The 24,894-nt window shown below is 38.0% G+C and overlaps 1 long non-coding RNA gene across 1 annotated transcript in view; it reads right to left on the bottom strand.

Annotated features, from left to right (window-relative positions):
• Positions 1 to 10,437: 10,437 nt before the first annotated feature.
• The window catches only part of LOC143664589 (uncharacterized), a 116,735-nt gene continuing 102,278 nt past the window's right edge, over positions 10,438 to 24,894 (bottom strand). Inside the window, exon 3 of the long non-coding RNA XR_013166532.1 lies at positions 10,438 to 10,549. This is a non-coding gene — a long non-coding RNA (uncharacterized LOC143664589). The remainder of the gene's footprint in view (positions 10,550 to 24,894) is intronic.

Raw genomic sequence — 24,894 nt, 5'->3', positions numbered from 1 at the left:
ACTCCCATGTATCCTCTGCCCCAGCATCACTTCATTAGGAATCCATCACTGATCTTTCAGGCTGGGTCAAATACCGCTTACTATAGACATCATGCAACTCTTCTTTTAAAAGTTGTTATAGTTGCAATTTTCTATTTGTTCTATGATTTAGCTAGTATGTTTCAGGGCACACACAAATCCACTAGACTAAAGTTCTGGGGCATGAGAGTGGGAACACAGTAAAGTATCTATTTTTAGTTTCCATTTATTTCATGTTACCTAGCAGACATTAAATTCCCTTTGTCTCTCTCTCTCTTTCACATGCACACACACACACACACCAACTACTCTTGGGATAAGAATAATAATCCTTGGTGTAGAGACTGCATTTATTCCCACTTTATAGATGAGGAAAATGAGACGGAGACAGATAAGTGGCTTACCCAAGGTCACACATCTGGAAAAGTGGCAGAGAACTTCAACTCAGGTCTATCTGGTGCCAGCTGCACATGACTAATCATCATGTTACCCAGTTCCCTATCCAGACTACAGGAAAGAGGCTCATGATACATAAGGAAAACAGATTGCTGGGAATGGCATTATGGGGGAAATCAGGAGAGAAGATAATTCAATATGGTAGGAACGAAAAATCAGATGTTCACAATCTACTGTAGAGCATTGCCATATGCCAGGTACCTTGCTGAGAACCTTTCCCATTTTAACCTTAAGAACGATTCTCCTGAGTAAGTGCCATCATTTCCATTTTACAGATGAGGAAACAGAGGCTCCCCAACAAATACAATGCCACTGGGCTACAGACTCTAGAGGAAGATGGATTTGTCTGTTTTCATTTTCCTTTTAATCCCCTGGTATTTGATAGACATTAAACTTGCTCTATGTCTCTCTCTCTCTCTCTCTCTCTCTCTCTCTCTCTCACACACACACACACACACACACACACACACACATTTGAGCAAATTCTCATAGCTAATACAAGGGAGAGCTGGGATTTGAACCTAGATCTCACTTCAGAGTTTCTGAGCTTTGGGGTGGTGGTTGGTATGGGTTTACAGCTTAACTGAGCTATCGAACCTCAAGATATATCTGTGCACATAGAGAAGGTGAGCCTTCTCTTGTGCTTTTTCTTTCTCATTAAATCTTCGAAGAAATCTGAGACTCAGATTCTTAAAGTTTCTTTGCCAAGGTCACAGCCAGTGTCATAAGACCAAGTCAGGTTTTGAACCCAAACCATTCGGACTGCAGTCTCGTGCAGGATACCACAATTTCGTAAGGATATCAAAGATTTTCAGAGGCTTCTGCCTGCGGAACCACAGAGGGCTTCACTTAGAGAGGAAAGGCTGCAGGGAACCAAGCAAACCTTTTGCCGCACCCTTCCACCTATTACCACTCCTCCACGTCCCACTTTACTCAGATCCCTTTTTCTCTGCCTTTTCAGGACTCCCCTTGAACCCGATGGCTCACTGCCTCCCTGCTCATCAGCAGCCGCAGTGGCTACAAACCACAGGAAAGTAAAAACTGCATTTTGTACTGCTCTGCTTCTAGCAGACTCACTGGGCATGCTCAGTGACAAAGGGAGGCTTTGATTACAAATAGGAAGCTTTTGTGAAACACCTTTCCATTCTGGAGTATTACCTTGTAACAGGATCAGTGCAGAGATCCCTAGCCTACACCAATCAGATAGATGGTCTGTAGGAATGAGATGCTTAGATATGGAAAAATATCTGAATCCCTTGCATTCCCTACTCTATCTCCAGTATTCATCTCCCTGTTCTGTCCTCTCTGTAGGTACACACAAAAAGAGCATTTGCAAAATGTATCTATTCTATTTACATACCTCACAGCTATAGACATATGCATCCAGCTATAAATACACACCAGCCCTTGACTGCGGATTTGTCTCTTGTAATTGTTAGGCTATCAACTTACTCTACACTAGAATGAATAAAGGAGGGGGTCAGGAAAAAAATAAATATTAACCCCTCTTTTCTTCCCCCTCAAAATATAGTTATTGCTTAGAAAAATGTCTCAGAAGATAGGTAAGTCCCTAAGAGCCTTCATAACCCCTCGGCTGTGTACATATTAGGTTGAGTTTTTTTTTTTTTTTTTTTTTTTTTTTTTTGTCTTGAAGGCTGTAGAATTCTTATCTCATGATGAGAATAACAAACCCATTATGGGATTCATGAAGAGCAACCTTTAAGGAAATGCTATTGAAAAACTTTGGACATAAGTCATTGTTGGCACTCTGGTATCTGGCACATGAACTTTCAGGTTTTTTGAGAAGTCATCTAATAATTTTAACTCTGAGCACTTGAATATAGATTGTCACATTTATTCCTTGCAACAACACTCTGGGGTAGTTCCGCCACCACGCCCATTTTACAGATGAAGAAACAGAGGCTCAGAAAAATCAAGCTATTTAGAGCAAGGTCATACAGGTAGTAAATGATGGCACTGCGATTCAAACCCAGATATGTCTGATGCCAAACATGAGTCCTGCATTCTGCCGCCTCTGAATTCTTAGCACTGCTTTGCATCTGGTGGCAGGCATGTGGAGAGGTGGCTTAATTTCCACCAGGCACGCAGCATACTTCCTGAATAGTTAAATCTCTATACTCCCAAGAAAACTTAAACTCAGTTTTAATAGCCTGTCTAAGGAATCATCATTAATTGTGTTTACCAAGTTGGAAAATTGATGTTCAAGAAGCTTGGGGGGCTGGATCAGCCAAAAAGGAGTGTCACTGGAGCCCAGGCCTCTAATCCTCCACTGCCATTATTCTCTTTGCTTCAACATAGCATACCAGTGTAGTGGGGTCAAGCATTCCCCCTGACCATTTACTCTCACATTCTTCTCAATGTCTTAGAATTTTCTGCAAGGTATGTGCTAGAAGATTTTCACTTTTCTCAAAATGGGAAATTTAGAATTAGGTACAAACAGTGTTTTGAATCCCCTTGGTTTTCCAAGTTTGTTTCCAATGTATATACACATCCTTTAGAGGTTTCCGTGGAAGACATCATTTCCTGTTTGAGAGGTTAGGGAAGACCCTTCAAAATCTGACTCAACCAGTCAGATTAAAATCTGATGCTATGCAGTTCACCCATGGACACGGCATTTGAGTTTTTTTTTCCCCTCAGGGTAAATTAAGGGTACAGACTAGGCAATAATAGTCCAGCTTTCCAGAATTCAGTGAGATCATAAAAACAATGTCTGAGCAACTCATAGATTTAATAGTACCTGAATTTAAATTCCTAAAACCTCCCATACACTTGCTCAGAGCCTACTTACTTTAATTTTATGCAGTATTCTAATAAGTCTGAATTTGAAATCACATAGGGAATTAGGGGAAAAAAGAGGTAATCTGGTACTGTTTAAAAATCAATAACTGCAAGAAATAGGAGCTGACAATCAGAAAATGAAGGAGGAGATAAAATTTAAATTTTACCAAAATATTTGAAAGACTTAATTTGATGTGCAGGTGAGCTTCTAAACACCAAAATTTCAATAGTAGTTCTGGGTATCTTTGGATTGCGATATTGTAGAACAGCGAATGAAGTTCTGAATCTATGCTTTCTTTGCTACGCAATACCAAAGTAATAAATCCTAGATTCCTCAGCCTAACATATAAGACTTTCCATGCTATGGCCCTATTCACATTGACAGGCTCTACTCACATTGGAGGCCACGTGGACACGATCCGCTTTGTTCTCAAGGCTGAGAATGATTAGTAATGGCTGCTGCAGGTGGGGACTTGGTGTGGTCTATATGTTCCACACATTTCCCCAAAATACGGCCAACCCACTCATCCTAGATTATGCTCCTCTACCTTTCTCCCCCTGCCTAGGCTCAAAGTAAAAAACAGTGACTTTCATATGCAACCATACTTTCTTGTCCATGATTTTTCCCCCTTAACTGTCCTATGGTGGAACAATAACCCCCTCACCCTTTCTAAAAGCTAGTTTCTATTTCAAGCCTCCATTCAGGTGTCATCTACTTCAAAAAGCCCTTCCTGAAGGCTCCAGCCAGAAATCAACTCTCCTCTTTCCGAAGGTGCTTCATTGTAGGTGTTCATCATATCTCCCTTATAGTAAAGTTACTTATGCCTTTGCCTTCTCTTTCCTGCTGGACAACAAATTCCTTGAATGCAATAACCCTGTCCAGATCATCTCTGAATCCATTACCATGGACTCAAAGCCCTGCACTGAATAAAGCGGATGATCTTATATATATATATATATATATATATATAAATGGCGGGTGGTTGGTATGTGTTGAATTAATGGACATAACATTATTAGTAGTACTCTCATGCCATGTCACAAAAATATTTAGTTATATTCTGTAAACTCGAGAATAGGGATGACATACTTAAGGCTCTTTGAATGCTAGGCTCTAGAGACAATGGTGATAAAGACACAGTTGTACCTCCTGAAGTACTCACAGGCCAGTCAAGGGGATAGGAAAGTAAATGGAAATAGCAGGTGACATTGATATTTGAGACTCAACAGGATGTTTTTGTCTTGACTTTGCTAGCAAGTCGATAAAAGGCTGATAAGCACAGTGGATTAGAGACTCATATTTTAATGCATTTACTGTCAAGGGACATAATCCTAAAAGAACATTTTGTATTTTCCAGTGTGCGCGTGTGTGTGCATGCATGTGTGTGAGTGTGTGTGTGCATGTGTGTTCATGTACTCATGCTTACTGGGATGCACAGAGTGAAGGGGTGTACAGAGATCCCACAATATCACCTGAGATGTCTCCCAAAAAAAAGAAACTGATTATTCCCTTAAAACCAAAGAGAAAACATTGCTGAATAAATAATACCTTTCAAGAGGCTTACTACATTGTAAAGAGCATTTTCACTGATTTAGCAGAAATTCTTTCTGATTAATTAATTAGTTAATGTTTTCAAAGCACTTTGAAGATGAGAAACATTTCAAGAGGGCAATATAATTGTTAATTTTCCTGTGTGCCTTGGTTTCCCACTTTACCAGGCTTTGATTTTTACCCAATTGTTAGTCAAGCCCACATGTCGCCATGGAGGTATGGTGTGGAATACTTCTTTCCGAGAGAAGAGACAGAGAGATGGGTTACCAAAAACCAAGTGTCTTAGTTTCCTGAGCTGCTATCACAAATACCACAATCTGGTTTCGGCTGAACAACAGGAATGCATGGTGCACTGTTTTGAGGCTAGGAGAAGAGTGAAATCAAATTGGCAAGACCATAATTTCTGCAGGAGTCTGTACATTCTGATGCTGAATACTGGCAACCCTTGGGGTTCCTTGCCTGGTTACCCTCTGTTTCTCTTTTCATGATGATGTGCTTGATTTTGTTTCTCTTCTGTTTCTCATTGGCTTCTTCCTGTGTGGCCTTCTCCAACTTTTAGCTTCCAGTTTCTTCTCTTTATAAGTCCCCCAGTAATATGGATCAAGGCCTAGCTCCTTCAGTTGGGCCACACCTTAACTAGAACATAATATCCTTAATAGATCCCATTTACAATGGGTTCACATCCACAGAAATGTTCATTAAGATTAAGAACATGCCTACTTTGGAGTACATGATCAATCTACCACAGCAGGGAATAAGGAGGAAAATAAAATCTGAGAATATATTTTTAAATTATGTTTGAGATATACTCATACAAGATATTGGAGAGGAGCCCTGTCTTCCTAATAATATCTTTGACCCAGGAAATTCTGTTTTTGCTCCCTAGCAAAGCAGCCTAACAGCTTGCACAATGCTTGGATCAATATCCATTTGCTTAAAGAAAAATGATAACTATTTTTGAATGCTTGAATATATTCTAAGCATTATTCTAATTATTTGTATATAATAATTAGTATATTCCTCAACACAACCCTTTGAGGAACTATATTATAACCATTTTACAGTTGATGAAATTGAGTACTAGAGAGGTTAAGTCACGTACCCAAGGTCAAATACAGCTTGTAAGTTGTACATGCCAGCACTCAGCTATGATTCTGAGAGGAAGGAAAGGGGGAAAGAGGAGAGACAGGGAATGAAGAGAGAGACAGAGGGAGTGGAAGGAAAGGGAAAGGAAGAAAGGAAATTAACCAAAGATCTTCACTGTTAAAGAATGTTGGAAATGCCAACTAAATCCTACTCCTACAAAGTCTAATGACAAACTAATAGATTAACAAATAGCAAATAAATATAGGCAACATATCCTACTGGCAATACCATTTCACATAGCTCCGAAGTAAAAACCTATTTTTAATGCTCGTAGCATCACCTGTCATTTTCTCGACAGACCCAGGCTCCCTAAATTCTGCATTATCATCACATGACATGGCATCACAGTGAGAAGGAAGTCTTGGGTCATGAATCTCCAATTTCTCTTTGGTTAAAATCATCTGCCATATTATTTCTTCAAAAGCTTCGCTATAGACTAAAAAGAGCAAAGGCTTCAGAGGATAGCTTCAAATCATCTCAGTCCCTCACTAGCTGTATGGCCTTTGGTTCTCATTATTTAACCTCAATCATCTCATTTGTAACATGAAGATAAAAAGCTTCTTTCCTAGATTTGTCATGAGCATTATTTGTGGTCATGCATGGAAACCTATCAAACCTCCTACCTAGAATATGTAGGTGCTCCAGAAAAAATAGAAATTTTAACATTCTTTCATCCTCCTGCTCTTTCTCCCTCTCAAGCTCATGTGGCCTGGCCTATTGAAAGAGAGGCTGGCAAATTCCTAAGCAGCTGGTTTCATAGTGTCTTGAATGGTAAATGGTACAAAACACTGCACAGGAGGACGCCATTGAAACACACCGTGTGTTTCAGCTGTGTCCCACTGGAATCAAAACTGCAATGTGATGAATAAAGCATGTAGTCTCTGAAATGGGTGGGCTTCTTCTGAGAGCAAATATCTGGTACAGGGACAAAGGCCAAAAGGGCTGCTGGGCTAGAATCCAGCCAGATAGGTGCACACAATATTGGTGTTTATCAGTCTTCCTGATGAGGCAGGATAGAACAGGGTGTCAGGGCTCTGGTCCCTAGTTTCTGTCCAGTTCTGAAAGTGTTAATACACACCTGCAATCTCCCTAGGACAAACATTTCCCCTAAAGCCCCAAATCCCCCAAAGTCATAAAACTTGTAAAATCATGGGCCAAAAATGGACTCTTAATTAATAGCAAAAAGCCTGGGGTCATAAATATTGTTCAACATCTGCCCAAGAACAAACTGTTGAGTATGTGACTGGTCTCCTCGAGCATTGACATAGCTATCTCCTCCTGAAACAAAGAAGACACCTGGGCTTCAAAGGTCAGGATGGAAAATTGCTGCAAAACTTCCCTATAAAACTAGCTAACCCATGGCACTCGGGGGCATGTCTCGCTCTTGAGCATGTCCACGCTAACTCCTTCGGTATGTGTTTTTCCTTCAATAGACCTTGCTGTTTGCCTTTGCTTTTTTTTTTTTTTTTTTTCCTGTCCCTGAATTCTTTCTCGCACCGAGTCTGTGAACCTGGAATGGGGCTTGGCTGACGCAGGTGTCAACAAAGCTCGGGTTGCACTGGCTGCAGGGTTCTCGGCAAAGCTGGCAAAATTTACAAAGCTCTTGTCAGCTATGAGGGATATTGCTGAAGTCATACAGACCAAGGAGGAAGGGAGTTGGACATGCCCCGCCCTCTCCATCCACTAGCGCAATGGTCTTAGGCAACTGTGTTAAATATCCGTTTTACTTATCAAAGAAACAGCTACTAACACTTAACCAGGATTGTTGTGAGGAGTAAAGGAGCGGACCCACAGGAGGGGCTTGGGAAAGAACCTAAGTGGTAGCAGTGGCCATGAAGGTGGTATGTGGGTCAGCTCTCCCCGGAAGAAAAGATGGTGTTTGAAATAAGCTGCTCATGTTGGTGGTGGGGTTGATGGGACAGAGAAATGGTAGCAGCACCAAGAAAGATCTCTTTTATAGTGTGCAATTCTGTTAAGGAGCAGCAAAAAGGTTCAGAAGCTGCTATCATTTATACATACTTGTGAGAGACCTCTGGAACCCTCGCTGCTGTTGTCTCCGCACACACACTGCGTTCTGACAGGCACCGCGCGCTAGCTCAAATAGGAGAGATTGAATGGGCTGGGATTTGACTTTCTTTTTATCTTCCCAACAAGCCTTTGAAGAGTTCACAGCCATCAACAAACATCCTCAGAGAAGTAACAGGTTAAGGGCTCTGCCCGCAAATCTGTGAGGAGGCCAGTTATAATAAGGACGCCATACGTGCTACATCTCCCCAACTTCATTTCTCTGCATAGGGGACAAGCTCCGCTGCAGGCCTTCCAGACGTACTCCGAAGTGCCCTGTAATTACGTCGTCGTGACTTGAAGGAGCAGAATGCCTTCCAAAGTGAAATGAAGTTTGAGAAGTTTGGGTTCTGAGATTAAAAGCTCTCTGTCCTTTCCTGCCAGCCCAGCTTCCACTCCCCACCCCCTAACCACGGAATACTTCAAAGATATTCTAATGGGAAAGCTTGCCAACTAATTGTCAGAGAGGATTAGTATTATCAGTGACCAAACTGTGAGTCTTTGGTCTTTTGGCAAACCAAGTGGGGAGCAGAGCCAGCTCCAGAAAGCAGTTTCTATGGAAAACAGAAAAGTCGTCTCCACCCCAGGGTATCTGGACTTAGGCAGCATTTAGCACCCCATATGAGCACACCACCTATTCTTAGAACAGACCAGATAGAGGGCACATGGCCCTCACTTCTGTTCTATGAAAAAGACCAACCTGCAAGGTAAAGGCCAGCCGTAAACAAAGTGGCCATTTATGGATTTAGATTAGGATATGCAATTATCCTCCTCCAACCTCTTCCCCAATGGTTTTCAAATGTTCATATCAAGCTCTGCCTGCCAAGGGCACAACCATGGTCGGTGGAAGGAGAAAAGAGGGGGAATTAGGCCAATATATTTCCAAACCCAGCAGAAGGATGAACATTTCAGCCGGAGAACATGGAGGGATGAGCCCACAAGGCAGTGGCTCTAAGGAAGGAATGATGTGTCATTCTATTCCCTGAATATTAATGGTGATGTTAAGACACTGCAGCACAAATTGATGGGATAACCTAGAGCAGGTGGAGATGAAAATGGAGAGGAAGTAAGAGACTACTGGAAAATTATGGTTGTGAATATTTCCTCACCAAGGATCTCCTAATGAGCCTTGCACCACCTCTTATATTTAACAGCACTTTTATTATACAATTTCTCATACCACAGTAATTACCTTACATATGTAATAACCTGCAGCAATGTTATGTGAGGATTGGAGTCTATGGGGATTCTTATTTATATGGGAACACCTGCTTGCCAAAACCAATTCATCCCCATCTCCTCCCAGTGAAAAAAGGAGTGGGGTGTTCCTAGTTTGATTATCAATTTCCTTGTGTACTTTGAGTGATTGAGAGCATGTGATGGCGACTAAAGCACACACCACCATCTGGTGGCAACATATGCAAATTGCAGTAGCCAGTTTTAAGATAGGGATAAACAAATGGAAATTTCTACCAGCAAGTTGGATATTGCTTTAAAAGTGATTATGCTAAGAGTCACAATTTCAGGCACCATTTTGGTAACATTTTTATGTTGATGATTAGCAGATAACTTCAAAAACACTTGTAGTGCCTTTGATGATTAAGTATCTCTGGTCATTTTGAATTTAAAAAGACTATTCATATACTTTAAAGGGATGTAGTTTATTTTACATAATTTGTACCTTTATAAAGTGGATTTTAAATGTCTTTAACAATATCTTTTCATATAGAGTCTTAACATTCATTCATTTAACGGATGACCTATTATATACAAAGCCATGCATTAGACACTGCATTATAAAAAGTTTTATCCTGGATTAAAAGAAAATAGTAGTGTCAATGCCTATGTCCAGCGTTTGGTAAGCCAAAACTTTCTATAAATTAGCACATTTATGTGGGAAAAAAATGGTTGCTACTGTTTTTAAGGATGATCCTTAGACTCTGTAGTTGTTGTATCTTATGTAATGCTAGCTCACTAGCATTACATAAGAAATTATGTTCAGTATAGGTTTAGGATTAAGGGTGTTCATTTGGTGTCGTATAAACAGAGATTATTTCTGAAGAATTCACAGTAACCCTTTTAAATCAGGATAGTTTATCAAATACAATACTCTATTCCATGGCAGCATAGGAAATTTACACAACAGTATTTACCATATTGTCGCTGGACAAACATAAATGTCTTTCTGGCACCATTAAAATTTTGTTCGTGCACCTTTATATAGTTTTCTAATCTTGAGGATGAAATAACAAAGCTGTTCTACATACAACGGCTGCCATTCTGAGTAAGATGTAACCTCTATCTTTATTTAGATATATAATGTAGCTCTAAAGTCAGGCTGCTCAAGGAGATAAGAATTCCTGAAAGTAAAACAATGCGTTTTGAAGATAAGAACTTGCCTTCTGAATTGCACTCCAGTCTGAGTTTCACTCTGGGTTTTTCCAAATTGAGAATTCATGTGGAGGGCTCTGTAAGAATCTCCATTCCTCGGTCCTCTTACTTTGCTGATTTGCTCTGTAAATGTTCAACAGATCATTGTCCTAAATCACAGCTGTACACATCATTCTCATCCAGAAATTTTTAGAGACACCCAACCACCAACAAAATAAAATTCCGTTTATCATAGCATTGGAGACATCTGGCAACCTGGCCTCCACTTTGCCATACCTATCCATGCTGGTTTGAAGCTATTACATATGTCAGAAAAGCCCTGCCCTTTAATCCTCATTCAGTATTGCTGGGTGGGCTCTTTTTTACTGTTTCCATGGAGATGTGACCCACCCAATTGTGGGTGGTATATTTTGATTAGATGGTTTCCATGGAGATGTGTCTCTACTCATTTAAGGTGGCATTGCTTACTAGAGCTCTTTAAAAGGAAACCATTTTGGAAAAAGCTCAGAGCCAACAGAGCCCACATAGCCAGAGACCTTTGGAGATGAAGGTGTCTGCGGAGAAGACTTATGAAATGAGGAGAGAAAGCTAACAGACATCACCATGTGACTTCCCAACTGAGAGAGGTGTCCGGAACCCAAACACCCCAGCAGACACCAGCCACATGACTTCCCAGCTGACAGAGGTGTTCCAGATGGCATCCGTCTTTCCTGAGTGAAGGTAACTTCTTATTGGTGCCTTAATTTGGATATTTTGATGGCCTTAGAACTGTTAACATGCAACTTAATAAATTCCCTTTTTAAAAGCCTTGCCATTTCTGGTATATTGCATTCTGGCAGCTTACAAACAAATACACTACCCAACACAGTTAGTTGCTGTGCTCTCTCCTCCACCTTCCCACCATTTGCTTTTCTAATAAATTCCAAGGTCAATGCTTCTGGTTTCAGAACTACAATTTAGGGAGCAAAAGTTATTCCATGTCAATGACATGCCCATCCATCCCCATTTTCACCTTCTTACATTTCTGAACATGGATACAGTTACTTTTTCTTAAAAAGTCAACTCTAAACCTCTCATCTTACTAAAATTTTCCCAAGCCTCATCTAACTCAGTAGTTTTAGGTTTTGGCTGCAGATTAGAATTATCCCGGGAACATTTAAAAGCCCACCTGGCCTAAGTGCATGTCAGGTGAATTATTTGAAATCTCAGGGGCTGGGACCAAGGCATCAGAATAAAAAAATAAAAAATAAAATCTCCTAGGATGATTGTAATATGCAGCTAAGGCTAAGAACCACTGCTTTTGGATAGCAGTGAATTTTTTTGTTCAATACCTACCCCTCCTTATTTTTTACCTCTGTATGTATTTAAATTTGTTGCAAACTGTTGTTTTCTACATAAATGTTTTGTTTCCCCTACCAGCTTGCAAACTTCCTGAGGACAGGATGTTGCTATCTCTTAGCAGACAGAATATCTTAGCACTTAAGCAAGGGCTGTTGTGTCAGAGTCCCTGAGTTCAATTTGCAGGTTTGCCACATACTCGGTATGTGACTGTGGACTTAATGTAAGCTTTCTAAGTCTCATTTTTCTTTTCCGTAAACTGGAGATAATAATAGCAGCTGCATTATAAGGTACTTTTAATGAGTACGTGAGATTATGCGTATGAAGCACTGAGTGCTGGCTTAGTATCTACTCAAAAAATGCTAGCCATTATTATTATTAATTAGCCTTCTTTGTATGTTTCGCATTGTATAACATAGCAGTAAGCAGTCAATAATCATTTGCTGGATGAATAAGTCAATAAATGGTGGAGAATAAATCATATTTAATTGCTCTAAAATAAGCCTGGAACAGCCAGCCTTCTACTGAAAATGTTCAAATTAATGAATGTCAACTATTTACAAGTGCTTGTAGATAGCTATATAGCCATGGCCTAATAAATTCAAAGCTAAGAAAAGGTAGATGGTCTCCACAATGGAAAGGTCTGATACAGATAATAATGACCAGGCCTCAAAAAGCAGTTTTTGTTCGTTTGTTTATTTTTAAACATTCTCAGCAGCATGTGCCTACCAAAATTCACTAAATGGATTAACACAAATCTGAAACGTGGCACTGACGATATTACTTTCTGGAGGACACCCTTAAAACCCAGTCCAAACCTCAATGAGCACTAAATTTCATCCTGCTGGAAATGTGTGAATTACTTGCCCTTTAGTAGTAAACATTGTCTTGGCTCCAGAGATGTAAACAGCTCAGCTTTACAATCAATCCCATGCCAACAGAGCATTTCATCACCATTGAGCAGTTAAGTAGATAGGTGACTGAAGACTGCAGGAAATAAAGCATAACGTGACGGAGCGGGTTAAAGTCCGCCTATTACCCGTGTGAATAAAACTCTTTTGTTGGAGTCCATCCTGGTGGAATGAAAAGCCTCTGTTATGTTTACTGATTGCACCCTAAGTATTGAGGTAGGGGTGGCTTGAGCTTCCCAGAAAAAATAGTCCAGTGCCACTGTGGGCCTTCTCATTTGGGCAAGGGCAGATAGTCCGAAATTCACTTTTAAACTCTAAACAAAATGTTCAATGTCCTTCCATCCCAGAAGAATAAACTGAAGTGGAAAAAGCAATATCTTAAGCAACTCACATCTGAACACTTCTGAGATCTCTGGCACAGCACCAATTCCTGGGAGTGATGCAACCCAGGCCCCTGACTCCACTTTCTCCCCATACAGTCACCCTAATTGTTTTAAAAACCTCTTTCTGAGTATGGCTCTCTGCCCTTTCAGAACCTCCAATGGCTTCCTATCGTACTTAGGATAAAATCCAGGCTCCTTGGTGGGCTAAGTAGACCTCAAATGATCTAACCATGCTTATTCTTCTGGCCCCATTTCCTCCCATTCTGGGGTTGGGGTGATCACCCTAAGGCAGGCAAGTTTCTGCCTGCTCTTAGCAATGACAAACCCATTATCCCTTGAAGACACTTGCCTGGAACTCTCCCTCCTTGGATTTTACAGATCTTTGCCCTCATTCAGACTTCTTCCACTATCCCATTACCTTCTGACTTTCTTTACAGCAGTTATCACCGCCTACAAGTATTTAATTAATTTCTGTGTTTACTTGTTTAGTGTCTGTTCCAGAGAAGGTTTACACCCTCAAATAACTTTGACCACAGCTGGCACTTGACATGTAAAAGAGATTCAATACATATTTTTTAAGTTAAATAAATGAGCTTAACAACCTGCTATCCTCATACAAATCATTTTTGCACATAGTTTCTATAATATACGTATTTTAGTCTAACTATAATCCTCTCACTTTCAACAGAAAAAAAATATGAGAAATATTCTACATCTGAATGTAGACTAAGTACTGTATATCTTACAAGTATCAGAAAAGAGAGATATTAGTGACACAGAACTTGAAGACAACAAAGAACTTCATGCCTATTTATGATTTGTTATTACACATTATGATTAACACAAATGCCAAAAAAAAAAACAAACCAAACCCTGCTTCATTGAAATATGATTCACATACCAAAGAATTACCCATTTAAAGTATACATTCCAATGGTTTTTAGAATATTCATAGGGTTATGTACCCATCACTGCAATCTAATTCAAGAACACTTTTGTTCCCCCTAAAAGAAACTCCATGTCCATTAAGCAATCAATCCACATTCCAACCCCACCGAGCCCTAAGCAACCACTAATATGCTTTCTGTCTCCATAAATTTGCCTGTTTTTGGACATTTCATATAAATGAAATCTAAATGGAATCCTATAATACATGTCCTTTAGTGACTGACTTATTTTATTTATAATGTTTAAAATTTTAAAGGTTCGTTCTTGTTATAACATGAAACAGTATTTCATTTCTTTCTTTTTTCTTTGAGGGGCGAGTATTCTACCACGGAACCACCCATGCACCCTATTACTTCATTTCTTTTTATTGCCAAATAATATTCTACTATATGGATACCACATTTTATTTATTCATTCATCAATTAATGGACATTTGGGCTGTTTACACTTTTTGGCTATAATGAATAGCTTTACTCTGAACATTAACATTTAAGTTTTTCTGCAGATATATGTTTTCATTTCTCTTGGGTATACATCTAGGAGTAGAACTGCTGGTTTATATGGTAATAATTCTATGTTTAATTTTTTGAGGGACTGCCAAACTATTTTTCATCATTTTACATTCCCTCCAGTAATGTATGGAGATTCCAGTTTCTCTACATTCACCCCTAAACTTGCTGTTTTGGACTTTTATCATAGCCTTCCTAGTAGATATCAAATAGAATCTTGTAATTAGGGTTTCCAGTTTCTTAATGACTGGAGAGGAGCACCTTTTCACATGTTTATTGGTTATATGTATACCTTCTTTGGAGATGTATCTATTTAAACCCTTTGCCCATTTTTTAAGTAGGTCACTTGTCTTGTTATTATTGAGTTGTGAGAGTTTAATATACATCATGCATATAAATCCCTTATGAGATACGTGTCTTGCAAATATTTCCTGCTATACTGTGGATTATTTTTTCACTTTCTTAATGGTATCATTTGCAGCACTTTTTTAATTTTAATTTTGACATACTCCAAATTTATCTTTTTTTTTTTTTGCCATGTGTTTTGGTATCATTTCTAAGAAAGCACTGCCTAAACTCAAAGACACAAAGATTTACTCCTACAATTTCTTCTACGAATTTTATAGTTAATTCTTGTATATTGTGTGGGGTTGGGGCTCACCTCATTCTTATCATGTGATTATCCAGTTATTTTCATACCATTTTTTAAAAAGGCTGTTCTTTTATATTAAATAGTCTTGGCACCCCTGTCCAAAATCAATTGACCATGAATGTAAGGGTTTATTTCTAGACTCTCAATTTTATTCCATTTATTTACAAATCTATCAGTAGCACACTGTCTTGATTACTGTAGCTTTGTAGTAAGTTTTGAAATCTGGAAGTTTGAGTCCTCCAAATATGTTTTCTCTTTTTCATGATTGTTTTGGTTCTTCTGGGTCCCTCACATTTCCATATAAGTATTTCAGTCAGTATGCCAAGTTCTGCCAAAATGCCAGCTGGAATTTTGATAGTTGTTTTGAATCTATAGCTCAAGTAAGGATTATTGCTGTCTTAACAATATTAAGCCCTCTAGTCCATGAACAAGGAATGTCTTTCCATTTATGTACATCACCTTTAACTTCTTTCAACAATGTCTTAAAGTTTTCAGTATAAATGTCTTACAGTGGTTGCTTCAGAGAACTGTGGGACGATGACAGAATAAGAAGTTCCAAGAATCAATTCCTCCACTAAAACAACTATTGAACTGAAAAAAAAATGTCTGGATCAACTATTTTGAAATTCCTGAGTCTAGCAGAACACTGTGCAGTATTCAGGGAAGAATGAAGGTAGACGCTAGTAAATTGTGGTAAATACCAGGGATTTCCACCCTCCTTGCAGTGGCTATAATCCACCATCTCCCAGCCTCTTGCAGGCAGCAGTGAGGACTGCAACTCAGGCTCCAGTGCAGTTTGCTGGTGCCAGAGTAGGACATATAAATCTTGCCTTCCAAACACCAGGGTGTAGGGTTTGATCATTGATCACTACTTCTGATTAACTGATTCAGATCATGGAGGGCTGGCTCTAAGGGGAGCCACTGTTCCAACCCCATTGGGCAAATGCAGCAGAAAAATCTTAAAGATTCCTCAAAACTACAGAACACAGTTAAAGGGCTGTATTAACTGGGAAAGTGCTAAATCAAGAAATGGGAGCTTCAAATGCCATAGAGAAAGGAGTCAGGGCAAGGTGGCAAGGAGGTGTGAGCATAGGGAGTCCTCAAGAGCAGCTAATAAATAGTCAATGACTATCTGAAACAACTGTTTAGAGGACATCCACAACTAGATACACATCATACATAAGTCTGGAATGGATGGAAGGGCTGAGATTACTGCACAGAACTGTAGTAAAGCTTCCAAACTGCAGAGGCTGGTAACCCTCCCTCACCGGCACAGCAGTTTCCAGTGGGAAACAGAAGCCCCCTCTACTAGGAGCAAGGGAAGGCTGTTCAAGCCAACTTCAGTTGTGGTTTTAATGAACAAATTTGGTCTTCTGAATACAAGTTCCAAGCACAGATAAACCCAAAGACAGCAGGAAAGTAACCCTGAGGTCACTCAGAGCAAAGAGAAGATTGGGCTGATGAAGAAAAAATAGAACAAGACAAAACATAAAATGGAGGCTTTTGAAGTTAGCCAAGTCCAGTATATTGGAAAACGGCTGTTCCCCAAGAACCAACTCTGGCTTGGGGGCTGGTAAGAATAGCTCTGAAAGGGCTTTTATTACTTTTCTCTCTCTCTCTCTCTCTCTCTCTCTCTCTCTCTCTCTCTCTCTCTCTCTCTCTCTCTAAGTATTCTTAGTATCTTAGGAGAGAACGTCTCAGACATTTTTAATTGTCAGTTCTGACTCAGGCAAGGGTGGAGTTAACATAGGTCTGAGAGACAAAGTAACGAGTCAAGTGAAGGAGATAATTCCCTAAAGGGCATATCTTCCCCAAGTAAAGGGAGGTCCTCCTTTAGAAACAGCTTAAATTTTCAACTGAAGGAGCTAATTCTCTAAAGGGCATATCTTCCCCAAGTAAAGGGAGGCCCTCCTTCAGAAACAGCTTAAATTTTCCTTCTACCTCAACTAATGTCTCAAACACATCCTCAGCAGGCTGAGAATTAAAGGCTCCACACCACTTTATGCTGGTGGGGAGCTGTAGAATGACTAATGCCACCTGTTGGGCAAGATAGGAAAAGCAAAACATCTAGTGTCTTCACAGGAAAGTCAAGACAACCTGCTGGGTCTCATCTTCAGGGAAACTTGATACTCATCACACCCTCCTCCTGAGACCTGGGCCTCCCTTGTCTGGGAAAATATGATTTGGGTTGATCATATCTGGGGAGATGTTCCTCAGATAAAGGTTCCTTATAGGAAGGGCAAGTACTAGAGAAACAAAAACTGAAAAATTCTGATCGGTTAAACAGAAGCTATGCCAGAGGTTTAGAATAAGTTGAACTGACTACCAAAGAACAGAGAACAAAGCCAACCAATAAGGAAAACCTGGATAAAAGAATTAAAATGACTTCCAAAATAAACCAATCAAGGAAAGCAGATGCCTAGACACAAACTAAAAAATTATGAGTCATCCTAGGAAAAATGAAGATATGGCCCAGCCAAAGGAACAAACTAGTACTTTAAATGAAATAAAGGAATTGAAACAACTAATTAAACATGCTCAAACAAGTATGCTAAATCAATTCAAAATTCAAATCAATGAGTTGAGAGAAGATATGGTAAAAGATATGAAGGATATAAAGAAGAAATTGGATGACCATAAAGAACACAAAAGCTTGACAAAAACAAAGGACAGCCCTTATGGGAATAAAATGCACAATAGAAGAGATGAAAAACACAATGGAGAAGGGGCTGAAGAAAGGATTAGTGAACTAGAGGACAGGATATCTGAAATCCTACACACAAAAGAACAGATAGGGAAATGAATGGAAAAATATGAGCAGAGTCTTAGGGAAGTAAATGACAAAATGGAGTACACAAATATATGTACTATGGTTACCCCAGTAGGAGAAGAGAAGGGAAAAGAAGCAGAAACAATAATGGAGGAAATAATCCCAACAATGGAGGAAATTTCTCCCAATGGAGGAAAAATTCCCATCTCTTATGAAAGACATTAAATTACAAATCCAAGAAGCACAGCATAAAGCAAACAGAATAGACCTGAATGAACCTACTCCAAGATACTTACTAATCATAAGTAAGTATGATACTTAATCATAAGTAAGTATCAGATTGTCAAAGGTCAAAGACAAAGAGAGATTTCTGAAAGCAGCAAGTGAAAAGTGATCCATCACATACAAGGGAAGCACAATAAGACTATGTGCAGACTTCTCAGCAGAAACCATGGAGGCAAGAAGGCATTGGTATGGTATATTTGAGATATTGAAAGAGAAAAACTTCCACCCAAGAATTCTATATCAGGCAAAACTGTCCTTCAAAAGTGAGGGAGACAGGATGCAAGGGTAGTTTAGTGCTAGAATAATTCTCACTTGCCATGTGGGAGACACAGGTTCTATTCCTGACCCAGGCACTTCCCAAACAAACAAAGAAACCAACAAAAAGGAACACAAAATTCAACAAATGGTGCTGCAATAACAGGATACTCACATGGAAAAGAATGAAATGTGACCCCACCATACAGTATACCAAAAAAAAAGAGGGAGTGTTTAAAATACTTTCACACAAACAGACACTGAGAGAGTTTGTAAACAAGAGACCTGCTCTACAAAAAATACTGAAGGACAGATAGGAAAGACAGAAGAGTGAGGTCTAGAAAAGAGTGTGGGAATGAAATCTTTCAGTAAGGGTAAAAAGAGAGAAAAATAATAAGACATAACATAATAAAGTCATAATGCATGCAACAGCATAGATCAAACTTGAGGACATTATTTTGAGTGAAATTATCCAGAAACAAAAAGACAAATACTATATGGTCTCACTAATATGAAGTAACATTAATAAGCATACTTTGAGAGTGAAAATTGAGAGCACAGTTTATCAGCAGATAGAAAGAGGATAGAGAGTGGGCATCTGATGTGGAAGGAGTACAGTATGTTTAACAGGATTGACTGTAAAGATCCAGAAATAGATAGCACAGTGTTATCTAATGATAGCACAATATTGTAAGTACACTGAACAAAGTTGAGTTTGAGTAGGGTTGAAAGAGGAAGGCTAGGAGCAGGTATGACACCAAAAGGAAAGATAGAAGACTAAGACTAGGACTGTATAACTTAGCAAAACCTAGAGTAGACAATGATGGTGATTAAATGCGCAAATATAATAATGTTTTTATATGAGAGAGAACAAATTAATGCCAACAGTGCAAGTTGTTGAAAATGGAATGATTTACAGAAAAAATACAATCAATGTAAGTTAGAGGCTACAGTTAATAATAACATGGTAATCTGCTTCCATTAAATGTAGCAAAGGCAATACATCAAAATTAAAGTGAACACTTTAAAATAAGCAAAACAGGGTGGCCCATGGTGGCTCAGCAGGCAGAGTTCTCGCCTGCCATGCTGGAGACATGGGTTCAATTCACAGTGCCTGCCCATGTAAAAAAATAATAATAATAAAATAAAGTAGTAAAACATACAGACTACAAAACAATCAAACAAGAAATGATGACTCATCCAAAAGAATAAGATAAAAATCCAGACACCATGAACCTAAAGGAATAGACTTCAGATTTACCAGGCAAAGACTTTAAAAAACAATCCTCAATATGAAGGAATGAAAAACACTGAGAAAGAACTAAAGAATATGAGGAAAACAATGAATGAAAACATGGGCATCTCTTTGAGATTCTCAATAGAAATCAATGAGAAATGCTGGAGTTGAAGAACATAAAAATAGAAGTTTAAAATTTCCCAGAGGATTTCAACAGAATATTGGAGTTAGCAGAAGAAAGAATCAGTGATCTTGAAGATAAGCAAATGAATGATGCAGGCTGTGGAGCAGAAAGGAAAAAAGAATTAAAAAAAGCACATAGAGCCTAAGGGACCTGTGGGAATGCATCAAGTATACTAATGTACACGCTATGGGAGTCTTGGAGGGAGAAGAAAGAGAGAAATGGGCAAAAGGATTATTCAAAGGAATAACAGCATACATTTTCCTAAAATTAATAAAAAATACATGAATATGCACATTTAAGAAGACTAAGAAATTCAAAATGCGATAAACTCAAAGAAAATCACACCCAGGCACATGTAATCAAACTGTCCAATGTCAAGGAGAACGAAAGAGTTCTGAAAGCTGCGATAGAAAAGCTACAAGTTATGTACAAGTTATCCCCAATAAGATTAACTGTTGATTTCTCATCAGAAACCATAAAGGCAAGAAGGCAATGGAATGAAATATTTAAAGTATTGAAAGAAAACAATTGTGAATAAAGAATTTTATATCAGGCAAGACTTCATTCCAAGCATGAGGGAGAGATTAGGGTGTTCCCAGATAAACAAATGCTAAGTGAGTTCATTACCACTACACCTTCCCTATAGGCCACACAAAAGGGAGATCCTCAGAACAAAAGGAAATGATGTAAGATTGTGGATCGAAGTGGTATAAAGAAATAAAAGACTTCTGGTAATGACAGCAGTATATGTAATTATATAAATGCCAGTACTATTGCACTGTATTTTTGTTATGTAACTCTACTTCTTACTTCTTACAGGTGCTAAAATGCATAAAAAGTAATATTAAATATATGGTTTTTGACATAGAAAGGATGAAAATATAGTTTATAACAAGTACAAAAATCAAGGTTTGAATTTTTCCTTCAAACCTTGGAACAGGTACAGGAACCATTGCATGTATGCTATTGCAGTTAAGCTGGTATCAAATCAAATATGATTGCCATTTATTTAGAATATTAAATTTTAACCCCATGGTAACTAAAAAGAACTATTTGAAAAATATATTCAAAAAGAAATAGGAAGGAGCTCAAAATGGTACAAATCAAAAAAGCAAATAAATATGACAGTATACATTAATAGAAGAATTGAGGGTCAAAATAACTATAAGACTTAGAAGTAGAAAGGAGCAAAATGCATGGATCTGCATTATTGCTTGTTACTTCAAATGTAAATGGATTGAACTCTCCCGTCAATAGGCAGAGAGTGTCAGAGTGAATAAAAAACATGACCCATCTATATGCTGTTTACAAGAAACTCACCCTAAATTCAAAGACATAATTAGGTTGAAAGTGAAAAGAAGGCAAAACATATACCATGCAAATAGTAACCAAAAGAGAACTGGGGTAGCTATACTAATATCAGATAAAATAGACTTTAAGTCAAAAACTGCTGTGAGGGACAAGAAAATCATTAAATACTGACAAAGGGTCAATTCAGTGAGAAAGCATAACAGCTATAAATATATATGTACATAACAGCAGAGCTCCGAAATATACAAAGCAAATATGACCAGATTTGAAGGGAAACATAGCCATAGCTGTTTCTACCTTAATTATAGACAACTTCCATACACCACTTTCAATAATGCATAGAACAGTCAGAAAGAAAATCAGTAAGAAAATAAAAGACTTGAATGATTCTCTAAATCATCTAGACCTAACAGACATATATAGAACACATCACCCAACATCAACGAATATATATTCTTCTCTACTGCATTTGGATCATTTTCTGGGAAAGACAATATGTTAGGAGGTCACAAAACTAGTTTCCATAAAATAAAAAAAAAACTATATATATATTGAAATAATGCAATATATCTTCTCCTATCACAATGAAATGAAGCTGGAAAGGGAAAATTCACAAAACAACAAATGTGTCAAAGAATAAATCACAAAGAAAAATAGGAAATATCTTGAGGGAAAGGAAAATGAAACTACAACAACCCAAAACTTATGGGATGCAGCAAAAAGCAGTGCAGGGCTGAGAGGCAAATTTATAGCTCTAAATGTTTACCTTAAAAATGAAGAAAGATCTCAAATCAGAGGACCTAGAAAAGGAAGAAAAATTTAACACAAAAAGAGCAGAATGAAAGAAATAACAAAGATTGGAGAGGAGATAAGTAAAATAGAGTATGAGAGAGAGAGAGAGAGAGAGAGAGAGAGAGAGAGAGAGAGAGAGGGAGAGAGAGAGGGAGGGAGGGAGGGAGGGAGGGAGGGAGATTCTTCGAAAAGATCAGCAGAATTAACAAACCTTTAGTTATCCTGATAGAGAAAACAAGAGCGAGGACACAAACAACTAAAATCAGAAAAGAAATAAAAAGGACTATACAGGATTCTATGAACAGCTGTATGCCAAAAATCTTGATACCTAGATGAAATGAGCAAATTCCTAGAAACACACAAATTACCTACACTGATTCAAGAAGACCTTGATTCAGAGCTCAACAAACCAATAACTAATAGAAGATTTCAATAAACCAATAACTTAAAAAGAGTTTGAATTAATCATCAAATGTCTGAAACCAAAACCAGATAAAGATAGCACAAGAAAAGAAAATTATAGAACAGTATCCCTTATGAATAAAGATGCAGAAATCCTGAACTAAATTCTACCAAACCAAATCTAATAGCACACTAAAAGAATTATAGGCCATGTACAAGTAGGATTTATCCCAAGTATGCAAGGGTGCTTTAACATAAAAAAATCAATTAATGTAACACATCACATTGATAGAAGGAAGGAAAAAAACCACACATGTACATCTCAACTGATGCAGAAAAAGCATTTGACAAAATCTAATAACCCTTCTTGATAGAAAACACTTAGAAAACTAGGAATAGAAGGAAAATTCCTCAACATTTCAAGGGGCATATGTAAGAAAAACACAGCTAACATCATATTCAAAAATGAAAGACTGCAAGCCTCGCCTAAAAGATCAGGAACAAGACAAGGATGCTCATTGTCACCACTTTTATTCAAAATTGTACTGGAAGTTCTAGCTAGAGCAATTATGCAAAAGAAATAAATAAAAGGAATTGAAAAGCAAGAAGCGTAACTTTCCCTACTTGCAGGTAACCTGATCCTATATACAGAAAATCCTGAAAAATCGGAACAAAGCTACTAGAATTAATTAATGAATTCAGGAAAAGTGGCAGGTTATAAGCTAATACTCAATCATCTGCAATTTTCTATACAATAGTAATGAAAAAATCTGAAGAAGAAATCCAGAAAAAATCCTATTACCAATAGCAACTAAAAGAATTAAAATCTAGGAATGAATCTAACCAAAGTTGTAAAGGACGGGTACACAAAAAACTACAAAACAATGAGAAAAGAGATGAAACTTAAACTAAATAAACGGAAGAACATTCTGTGTCCATAGATCGAAAGACTAAATATTGTTAAGAGATCGAGTCTACCCAAAACAATTTACAGATTCAGCGCAATCCCAATCAAAATTACATTAGCCTTCTTTGTAGAAATGGAAGAGTTAATAGCAAAATTTATATGGAAATATAAGGGGCCCTGAACAGCCAAAGATAGCTTATAAAAGCAGAATGAAGTTGGAAGACTCATACTTTCTGATCTTAAAACTTACTACAAAGCCAGGTAATCAAAACAGCATGATACCAACACAAGGACAGACATACAGACCAATGAAATTGATTTGAGAGTTCATAAATTAACTGTCAATATAGACCAACATAGGGCCAAAAGATTTTTGACAAGGTGCCAAGCCCAAATCGGGAAAGAATAATCTCTTAACAAATGGTGCTGGAAAAACTGGATTCCATATATGAAAGTGAAGGTAGACCCTTACTTAACGGCATATACAAAATTCAACTAAAGGGATGCAAGAGTAGTTCAATGGTAGAATTCTTGCTTTCCATGTGGGATAACCGGGTTCAATTCCTGGTCCATGCACTTCCCAAAAAACAAACAAGCAAAACAAATGAACCAAAGAACAAACAAACTAACAAAAATTCAACAAATAATGCTGCAATAATGGGATACTCACATGGAAAAATAATGAAATGTGACCCCTGCCATACAGCATACAAAAAAAATTAACTAAAGATGGAGAAAAGATTTAAATATAAGAACTAAAAATCTGTAAAACTCCTGTAAGAAAACATAGGGAAGCATCTTCAGGCCCTTGTGCTAGGAAATGGTTTCTTAACATTATGCCAAAAGCATAAGCAGCAAAAGAAAAAAAAAAAAAAGATAAATGGGACCTTATCAAAATTAAAGACGTTTTTGTATCTAGGGCCTTTGTCTTAAAAGTGAAAACAACTATATTATGTGAGAAAAATATTTGGAAAACCCCATACCCAAATAGGGTTTAATATGTCTAGAATATTTAAAGAAATCCTACAACTCAACAATAAAAAGACAACCCACTTAAAAAATGAACAAAAGACTTGGATAGACCTTCTCCAAAGAAGATATACAAATGGTCAAAAAAAAACCATGAAAAGATGCTCAATCTCATTAGCCACTCGGGAAATGTAATCGGAACCACAATGATATACCATTTCATACCCACTAGAATAGTTACCATTAAAATAGCAGACATGGAAAAATAGGAACACTCATTCATTGTTGGTAGAAATGTAAAATGGTGCAGCCACTGTGGAAAAAAGTTGGCAGGGCCTCAAAAAGTTAAAAGAATTGAAAGCAGATATTTCCCCACCAATGTTCATAGCTGCATAATTCACAATTGCCAAAAGATGGAAACAACCTAAGTGTCCATCAAGCAGTGAATGGATAAACAAAATGTTGTATATATATCTAATGGAATATTATTCAGCCATAAAAAGGGATGAAATGATGATATATGTGACTACATGGATGAACACTGAAGACATCTGGTTGAGTGAAATAAGCCAGGCACAAAAAGACAAATATTTTATCACTGCTAGGAAATAATTA

This window comes from Tamandua tetradactyla, chromosome 20, assembly GCF_023851605.1.
Source record: "Tamandua tetradactyla isolate mTamTet1 chromosome 20, mTamTet1.pri, whole genome shotgun sequence".
NCBI classification, from domain to species: domain Eukaryota; kingdom Metazoa; phylum Chordata; class Mammalia; order Pilosa; family Myrmecophagidae; genus Tamandua; species Tamandua tetradactyla.
This window is presented reverse-complemented; position numbering and strand designations above follow the sequence as displayed.